This window comes from Pinus tabuliformis, chromosome X, assembly GCF_031772625.1.
Source record: "Pinus tabuliformis cultivar Carrire ecotype Pingquan chromosome X, CPIR1, whole genome shotgun sequence".
NCBI classification, from domain to species: Eukaryota; Viridiplantae; Streptophyta; class Pinopsida; order Pinales; family Pinaceae; genus Pinus; species Pinus tabuliformis.
In genome coordinates, this window is record NC_142308.1 from 1,218,284,626 (window position 1) to 1,218,295,283 (window position 10,658).

The following is a 10,658-nucleotide window of genomic DNA, read 5'->3' on the forward strand; positions in this document are numbered from 1 at the left end:
GGAGGGTGGTAAGTGGTACGAGATCGCACCGCTTTTGGAGGTGGGCAGTTTTCGGCCAAGGGATAGCAATTCCACTAGTCGCATGCCGCGTGGCAGAGGTACGGGAGGAAAATGGCCTGGTGATCGCGTGATCACCGGGGGGTGCGATATCGATATCGATCGTTGGATGGTGGGGACGCAATCGAACGGTGGACGAGAGGTGTATCGCAGCAGAGTTTGACTGTGGCAGGCCCAACATAATGAGAAATATTTAATTGTATCGGGGTTAATGTGATTGGATGGGGGGTGGTTCTTAATTAACCGTAAGGGTTAATTAATTCAAATTAATCATGTTTGACTAGTATCTATGGTTAATATCAATTGGGGGGGATATATAATATTTCGGGGTTTTATATAGTTAAATAATACGGGAGTGGATTCATTTTTCCAAAGGATTTATTTAATATAAGTCATAAATTAATATGAAGCAATGTGATAAAAAGCGCCAAGTAAAAACATTAGAGTATGCATTTAAACTTAGGCTTAAAGTGGAAAAGGGGATTTTATACAATATTGTGTAGTTTTCCTAAGTAAAATTAGATTTTACTTAGGAAACGTCTTATGAGAATGAATGAATGATGGTTTTTAAGTACTTTAGGCTTTTAGGTTATTAGGCCAAGGGTCTGGTCCCTCCAAAAGTCAAAGAAATGCTCTGAGCCCCTTTAACTTTCAAAGACCTTGATACTTTATCGGGAATTAGTAAAATCTTTAGGGAAAAATGTCAATGGAAGTTAATTATTTGACCTTGTTTTGCTTGAACTGCATCAAATGAAATGTTTGCCTTGCACTTGTGATAAAAGTGAAAAATTAACACATTTAAAGACATTATCCATCACAAGTAATTCTGCAACACCATCTACCTACCCTACCTACTTTAGCCTGCCATTTTTTCTTCTTTATTAGGGTGCACTTGGACTGGCAAACCCTTATCATACTTTTTCTTTTACATATAGAAATCTATCTAAGTCTAAACTTTTACATCCAAGGACTCAGATTAAACTGTTGAGCTCCTTGTATTCACTCTACCTAACTACTTATCTGCCAAGATTAAACAGTTTGGTCAGATTTTATTATCTATCTCTAAAACATAAAATTGAAAATATGAACTAGTCAAGTTTAAACTATTTGACTGTTCACCAATTGTGGCATAAGTTACAAGTTGCACACAATTTTTTTATTACATAAGAGTAAAAATTAGTGGCATTTAGACTTGCACACTTCCCTTGGTCTTTCTTTTGGTGGGGTTCATTTTCTTTCACTTTTTTGACCATTTTATTTCTTTTCACCATTTGATTTTTCTTTTAGGGTATACCCTCTTTACATTTTTAAAATTTTTATTTTTATTTTTTAACAATATGGAAAACCTTTGCAACAAGTAAAGGTATGAACATATTACATACCTCATCAAGTCAATCATGAAATATGACACCTATTGGTATAGGAGCATAACACTGGCTCCACTTGGGGATGGCTTTTCTTGGTGAAAAGTCAAGAACAGTAGGTCAGATGGCCTCTGAATGACTTTGACTGTGATCTGAAATCTCCTTCTACTTGTTGCTTTATTGTATGTATGACAGTGACACTTCTGAAGCTTAGGGCCTTCTCTTCGGGCTTCAACTCCAGCAAGTTACTATCCAATCCAAACTGTGACATTACCAATGATATAGTATGTACATGTTAAAATCAAAATACATTAAAAAGTAGGATCATAGTAATGTTTCAGCATCCGACCATTAACTGGCCCTTCTTTTGTTTCTATGCCATCCAAGTTTTTGAGATAGTAAGTATTGTTCCCTTGTAAGGCATGGATAATAAAAGGTCCTTTCCATAGGAAGTCAAATTTCCTGTGTTTTCCCTTATCCTCTCTCCTAGAATCCCATCTTAAAGCTCTATCTCCAAGGTAGAAATATTTTGCCTTGGTTCTTTTATCAAATATTTTCTTAAGCTTTTCTTGTAACACTTGGGATCTCTGATACACTTCTTCTCTGGTCTGCTGCAAATGGATGGTCTAGTTTATCCTCCTTTGAATATCATTGGGTTCCACTTGAGCTTCTTGAAGTAATTTCGTTACAGGAACTCCTAAAGATGAAGGAAAAACAACCTCCATGCCATAGACTAATTCATAAGTACTAGTTCCAATATATTTCTTGGTGGTCAGTCTATCTGCCCATAGTGCATTCGTAAGTTTCTTGTGCCAATTCTTCTTGTTTTCCTCCAATAATTTCTTAATAATATTAATTAGGCTTTTGTTGGAAGGCTCAGCTAGACCATTACCTTGAGGGTAATAGGCTATGGAATGGCCTAAAGTGATATGGTACTTATTACAGAAACTTATCATTTTCTTTGATTTAAAGACAACAACATTATCAGTTATAATTTTCTCAGGACAGCCAAATCTAGACAATATGTTGGTTTCTAGGAATCCTATAATCACTGTGTCATTGGCTTGTCTGGAAGGAATGGCTTCTATCCATTTGGTGAAATAATCTGTGGCAGGGAGAATCCATTTATGTTGGCCAGAAGAGGGAGGATGGATTTCTCCAATGAAGTCCAGGCCCTATTGTTGGAAGGGTTTTTTAGTGGAAATTGATCTCAGGGGCAAAGGTAATAGTTTTCTCTTGCCTTCAAAATTTTTACATTTATGGCAAGTAGTGACAAATTTATTTACATCAGTGAACAAGGTTGGCCAATAAAATCCAGCCCTTAGGATCCTGTCTGTAGTTGATTTCCAATAAAGGTGTCCACCACAGTCTCCTGCATGAAATTCTTGGAGAACCTTGTGAGCTTCTTCTTTTAATAAACAATTCAATAGAATACCTTCATGATTTTTCCAAAAAAGTGCATTATCTAAAATACAAAACTTTGAAGATTTCATCTTTAAAAACCTTTTCTTTGTTCTGGATAACCTTGGAGGAGCCTGCAGGTTTAATAATACATAAATTATATCAGCATGCCAAGGTGAATCTAAGAAGGCCTGGCTGATTTGTGGAGTCGCCATCTCCTGTTCATTATCCAGTTCATTATTGTCTAGGGCTTGACAATTTGTTTTAGTCATGAGCTTGGCCAATCCCCATCCTTTTATAAGCTTTGTAGGTTTTATTTCAATATCATACTCTAATATAGTAGGAATCAATTTACCTCGTTTGCCCTCAATTCCATCCTGGGTTAAGATGTCTTTGACAACAACATTTGGTACATAGACTATTACATGGTAATACAATATGTAGACTCTAAAGTCTTTAATAGCTGTTACCAGTGCAAAAGCTTGTTTTTCCATGATTTTGTATTTTAGTGGTGCATCCCTAAGTGCTTTACTAAAAAAGGCTATGGGTTTCTCACATCCTTGATCATCCTTTTGTAGTAAAATAGCTGCTATGGTGTGTTCTGATGCAAATGAAAATATTATGAAGTCTCTATCAAACTTTGGACTTGTAAGGACCGATGTTCTGGTCAAAGCCATTTTAATTTCTTCAAAGGCTTGTTTGGCTTCAATTGTCCATTTAATACTTGAATCCTTTTTCAACATATTATTAAGCAATCTAATTAATTCAGCTAAATTAGATATGAATCTTCTCAAAAAGTTAATCTTTCCTAGGAAAGCTTGAAGTTCTTTGACATTTCTAGGGTGAGGTATTTGCAGAATGGCTTCTATTCTAGCAGGATCAATTCTGATGCCCTCTTTGGAGATGATATGGCCTAAAAGTTTGCCTTCCTCTAGACCAAATAAGGACTTCTTAGGATTTAAAGAAATACCATATTTTCTACATTTCAGAAATACTTGTCTCAGATGATCCAGATGCTGCTGACCCGATTTAGAAAAAATAGTCAGGTCATCTAGATATATAAGCAGGAAATCATGAATTTCTTTTGCAGATGCTATGTCCATTGCTCTATGGAAGGTTGCCCCTGCATTTTTAAGTCCAAATGGCATTTTGACATATTTGAATGTGCCCCATGGTGTTGTAAAAGTAGTCTTTTCCTGGTCATCAGGATGAACCAGAATCTGGTTATAACCTGAGAACCCATCCAAAAGTGAAATCCTAGAAGCACCTACTACCCTTTGTAAAATATGATCCATATTGGGTAAAGGGTAATTGTCCTTCAGAGAAACCTTATTAACATTTTTTAAATCAAAACATAATCTGATTTCTCCAGTTTTCTTCCTAGTAGGCACTAGATTAGACACCCACTCTGAAAATTTGATAGGAGCAATTATCCATGCTTCATACATTCGTTTGATTTCTTTTTCAATTAAGGGAAGAAGTACAGGGTTAATCCTTTTGAGCTTTTTCTTAAATGGTTTTTGATTTTATTTCAGGGGTATGGCAAGCTAAATTATGGAGGTGTCATAAGATTTCAGGTCTTCATAACTCCAGGCAAAGACATCCTGGAATTCTCTCATTAGTTCAACATATTTGAGTTTTTGGTCAGGGGGCAAAGATTTAGATAACTTTACCATTTTAAGATTTTCTTCAGTTCCCAAATTATAGTCCTCAATATCTGCTTTTAAGGGTTCCATCTTAGGTTTCTTTGGAATATCGTTCAAATCAAAGAGATCTTCCAAAGGAGTTAATCCCTTAGGAAAAGGATTGTCTTTTAAATTGATTACTTCAGATTCTCCTTCAATAATTTCATCAATATCCATTTCTTTAAGATCTTGCATTTCTTTGTTGGTAAACTTTGTTGAGTGAAGCATTTGAATCACACTTTCTACTGAAATGTCTATTTTTATTTTACTTGTTTGATCAAACTCACTAACTGTATCTACATCTATGTTAATGTTAGAAAATTCTTCATCTAAGGTCAAGAAATTGTTAATCTGCTTATCACTATCAAACACTTGCCAGTTCTTCAAATTGTCAGGTATGGTTGGTCGGTGTCTAATCTCAGTTGTAAACTGATGATTAGGTTCGAATGGTAATTTGAAGGTGCTGGCAAACATTGCCAGACTATGAGCTTGCAAGTTATGTTTTCTTGGGATTTTGGCAAGCTTAGTTTCTAGAAATGTATTTAGAATCTCTATTGATGTATCTCTGTAATGCTTCAATCTGGGATCATTTGTTGAATACTGCCCTTTAATCTGTTGAACTATTAACTCAGAATCTCCTAATATAGATACTGTGATTTCTCCTAATCTTTTAATCAATTTAAGACCTAGCAACAGAGCTTCATATTCTGCCATATTATTTGTGCATCTAAAGTTTAGTCTATAGGCATGGCCTTCAGCATGATCGTTTTCAAGATTGTGCACCCAAACTCCTGCTCTTGCTCCTAATTTGTTAACTGAACCATCAAATTCTAAGTGCCACATAATTTCATGTTCATAATTGGTGTCAGGAGTTTCAGGAATCTGTTTAATAGGGAGATCTAGTTTTTTAATTTCTTCTGGTTTCTCTTGAGTGTCTGATGTTTCATTGTTCTCAGAAATTTCTTGGATTTGAACACTAGACTTTTCATTTGTAATTTCTTTTGGTTTTGATGCTAAAACTTCTAATTCATTTGAGGAATCATTTTCAGCATTGTAAAGAATGAAAGAATCCATATCAGAGTGTACTGAGTAGATAGGGAAATTTTGGGGTTTCTCCTGACTACTTACAACGTATTTCATTAAGGTTTCTCTGTATAGTTTCTTAGGCTGATCGAATACTGAAATAGTAGCATAAGACATGTCTAATTGTACAGATCCTTGGAGCTTTGCACCCCAAGACCTATACAATAACATGCCATACCTTGGTGAAATATCTACTACTACTATGTCCATTAAGATTGCTTTGGCAGGATATTGAACTAGTGATATGCACAAGTCTTTGATTAATCCTAAACATCTGACCTGGATGGAATCAAAAGAAAAGAGGTCTTTGTATGGCCTGGTGATGTCTAGGTCTAGTTTCTCCATTAAATATTTAGGGATTAAGTTATGAGATGCGCTATAATCAAACATGGCATTATGAAGTATTTTATCATGTATGTTCAAACTTACATATAAATAAGGGATTCCTCCATCTACTTGTTTTCCATTCACTTCAGGGCCAAAGATCAATTCAGGTTGGTCATCAAAAACATTTACTGAATCTTCATTAACTAATATTTTGAATGATTTACTGATCTAGCTTATGTAGACATCATGTTTAGCCAATTCAGACAATGGAACAACTATTTTTAATTTGCCTACTTCAGTCTCAAGATTGAAAGGTTTGTCAGTCTGAGTTCTTATATTTCGGTCAGTTGGATTCTCTTTTTCTTTTGTATTCTCTGTGTTTCTCTCCTTTTCAGGAGTGGGGTTATGAGCTAAAGTTGTTTCCAAATCAACTTCTGGAGGTTCTTCCACGTTTCCTTTGGAAGGAATAGAAGTGGAAAGTTGTATGTTATTTGGTTGATTATCGGATACATCTTCAATAATTGGGTTAGTTGGATTAGGATCTGTTCTGGAAAGAATATGTACAGGGGTGGTATTGGTCTTACCTTTGTTAGGCTACTTTGTAGCTTTCTGTTTATTGGTTTCAGGGATATCTATTCTTCTTCTCCTCATATTAGATTGTTTGTGGACTTCATAAATGGCTGTATCATATCGCTCCCTAAAGTCAAATGATTCACCTGATTGAGTTTGGAATTATTTGAGAATATGAGCTTCCTGATCCTCTTAGGTCAAGAAAACTTGTTGTTCATTGTTGAGTCCCATCAAATTAATTTGAGTATCTTCTGTCGGTTCATCAGAAGTTGAGGCTTCAGCATAATTTTCCTGGAATGGGGGCCTAATGTTTTGATCAGGACCAGTTTTTCCAGTGTTTTGGTTTTGGTTCTTCTTGAAATTTGGATTTCTCCCAGTATTGCTTGGTTGACCATCCCAAGGGGATTTCCTTTCGATTGTTTCTACTCTATCTCCTAGCCTATCCATTCCTTTAATAATAGCATCCAGTTTTTGTTCAAAGGCTGAGGGTTATTCTTTCAATGGTATCCTCCTTTCACTTCTGGCTTTAGCTCGTTTGGATATCAAGTTGGCTTCAACACTGATAGCTATACTTTGCATATCTTCTAAAGTTCGAGGAGTTCTTTCCCTAAGTTGGTATGCCATATCAGAATCAAATCCATCAGGGAATTTGATCAATGCCAAATCTGGAGGAGGTCTGAGGTTTTGAGGAATAACATTGTAAACATTATTGAACCTAGTACAGTAATCTTGTACAGTTTCTTGTGTTCCTCTCTTCAGGTTTTCATATTCTGATAAAATTTGGAGAGGATATTTTTTCCATCAGGGAATTTGATCAATGCCAAATCTGGAGGAGGTCTAAGGTTTTGAGGAATAGCATTGTAAACATTATTGAACCTAGTACAGTAATCTTGTGTTCCTCTCTTCAGGTTTTCATATTTTGATAAAATCTGGAGAGGAATTTTTTTCCTCTCCCATCTGTTCAAGAATGTTGTATAAAGGGCTACTACGTCATTGATACTGTTCATAGGGAGGGCTCTAAATTAGGTTCTAACATCTCCAGTCAGGCTTTAAACAAATATTCTCATCCTAACGTCATCCGTATCAATTTCATAATATCTCAAAGTAGTTTGTCATCTTTTTGGTATGTTGTTGTGCAGTGTAAGTGCCAAAACCATCGAAAGGAGTGATTTTAGTTTGATAGTCTTGGGGCATAGCCCCTGGATTGGTTGGTAATACCAGAGGAGAATATATTTTTGCCATTGCAATAGATAGGGTTGAAACAACAGCTGGGGTTGGTCTTGGAGTGGGGGATGAAGGGGTGGAAGGGGTGGTTTGAGGTTGAGATCTCTGAGGTGCTGTTGATGAACTTGGAGAGGCTGAAGTGATCACAGAAAGGTTTGGTGTTCCTATCAAGGTAAGCTCAGATTGAATGGAATTCTGCAAATGTCTGTCAAGGTGTGAAGTGACAACTTCAAGTTGTAAATCTTCAATAAATATGGGGTCATGAACTGTGCGGGCTAACCCAGAGTCAGAAAAGGTTACAAATAAAGAGGTCTCAAAATACTCATCAAAGGATTCGTCCTCAAGGTAAATCCACTTCACAGGACAGGATCTTGATCTGTATAAGGGTCGAGAACTAGCAGAACTCTCTTGGCTTTCTTGTCTCCTGAGAATCCTAGGGATCAGATTAGGGTTTTCAAACACAGGTGGTGGATTTGGGTCAGGATTAGCTCTAGTGTAATGGGTCCTTTTTGAAGGCAAGTTTCTAGGTATGTTTTGGTTTTTTCTCTAAATGGGTTGGACAATACAACTTCTTACAGTTTCTTTAAGAGGCTTTAGGTATGGGATTTGAACTTTCTTAAAGACTTATTTGATAAGAGGAACTGATCAAGTATTTGAAACCAGATGTTCAATCCATAAACTAGACCGGAGATAGACTGAAGCAAAATTCATTTACTTATGCAATTGCAAAGAAAGAGTAGTTCAAAGGCTACCTAGCTAACTTCAGGCTCTATCTGTAGCTTATAAAGTAAACAATAGTAACAAACAAGTTATTCAGTTCCCCAGCGGAGTCTCCACTATGTTATCACTCAGATTTTCCTTGAAGTTGTTGGGAAGAGGAAAGGGGTCCGAGGTAACCACAAACCAACTTTTAGGTACAAAATCTAGCCAATCTAAACCCAGAGAGGGCTCTCTCTTTATGATTTAGCTTGGTTTTGAAATATATTAGGCTAGTTATGAAAGTTTAGTTAGTTTTGTTTGAGTTTGGGTGGTGAGACTCAATAGAAGAGGGGTAAAACTGAGTAGCTTAGGCCATTGGGCTAATGGAGTCAAAGAAGATGGCTTAATTGGATTTGGTTTCTTAACAAAAGATGGTTTCACAGGGCAAGATGGTCAAATAGGGAACGGATAACAACTTGGAATAGATGAAATGGTTTTAAAATGGGTGAAGGGCAGTTAAGAATCCTTCAGCCTTTTTAAAGAGGGAAATTGAATGATTACTACTAAAGAGAAGTTAAGTATTCTTTAATAAATAATCAAAATGAAAGAACTAGAAAACATGAGCAATTAAGATTTCATTGTTTATAACAATTTAGAAGAAAACATAGAAAATAATGACGATTGAAAATAGAGTACAATCAAGCATATTCCAAATTAATCTTTTTCGTTTATCATTCAGATATGAAACATAGATGATATAATAAACAAGGAAAACTTTAAAACATAAGGTATAGAGGACTTATTGATCCGGCGTTTGATTCAAGAAATCTGTGGAAAGTCCTTTGCATCAATTCTTTATCCAGCAAGCCATACAAAATTTGGTCCAACGACACTTTATTCCAAAATAATCAATATTACAGAAATGTCTAAGAATCCACCCTCAATACTCCAATTGAGAGGGTATTTATACAAAACTTTTTAAAATGAAATATCTCATAACAAAGTGAGATATAAATTGGGGTCACTAATAATATCCTTCAAGAAAATAGGGCTAGAAGACCTCGTAGATGACAGATAAGGCAACCGAATGGTTTGCTGTCCCTATTTTTGAGAATGTGTTGGAGTTAGGCCCTATGATTTGGCCTCTTGCTATCCTTGGTGTAATTATGTGTTGGCTGCTCTGTTTTGACCTTCCTACTGATACACTTTACCTGCATCTGATACTCTTTATCTGTTGATCTCTTTTCATCCTCTTTATCTTCATTGACTGTAGTAAAAATCAAAATTTACCTTTTACCTAGAATAAATTACAAAAGTTAAAGAATTTCTTCCCACCAATTTGGTTGTGGTATTCTGGTTTTCTGAAGCTTTCTGAGGGTTTCATCTATTTCTATATACCTGAAAAATGTAGGTTGAATTGGGAACAAGTGTTTTAGTTCATGCTCGACATAGAATAAGTTCTCTAGGTTGTCGTAGAGCACCCTGCCTGTAGGCAATGCTTTTATCCCTTATGCACTTGTTGATGAACCTACTTGGTTTCCTGCATAATTATTCAATTTCTCCACATAATATTTATGCCTCATTAACCTGTCATTGATCACTAAAGGACTGGGTAGCCCTTTACCCTGCAAAATATTAAACTTCTCCATAAAGGCATTAATCTCTTCCTGCATGTCATGACATCTTCTTTCTAAATTCTGCATCAAAGTTTTCTTGGTTAATACCCTTTTGATTTCCAAAATGGTTTTTGTCCTGTCATTAATGCGTAACTCTTCCAATTGTCCTTTATTTCTAGTATTCAAAAAATGTATGAGCCTGTTGGCTTCCTCAAGCATTTTTCCTAATTCTGATTTTGTCCTTTAAACTTCTTCTTGGGATACCTTCACAAGATCAATCTGCTCAAAAATCACTTGGATGGATGGCCAAACATCATTTATGGATTGAGTGATGTTGGCCCAAAGAGTTTTCTTAATTCTGATAGAGGCTTGTCAAAAGTAAGACCTTTCTCCAATGATTTCACTTTATTTTCTAACGCTTTAATCTCTCTTGTCTTTTCTGCAACATTTATTTTTGAGAGATCATAGCTTCGTTCCATTTTGGCATATTGCTCCTTTACCTTATTTAGTTCTGAAACTTGTAGTTTCAAGTCATCCATTGATTTTATTAGCTCCTCTGTGTTCAAATTAGTAGTACTGCCCTGTGCTACTCCTGTTGTTCTTGTTGTTGCTGTACCTGTAACTGCTTCTGT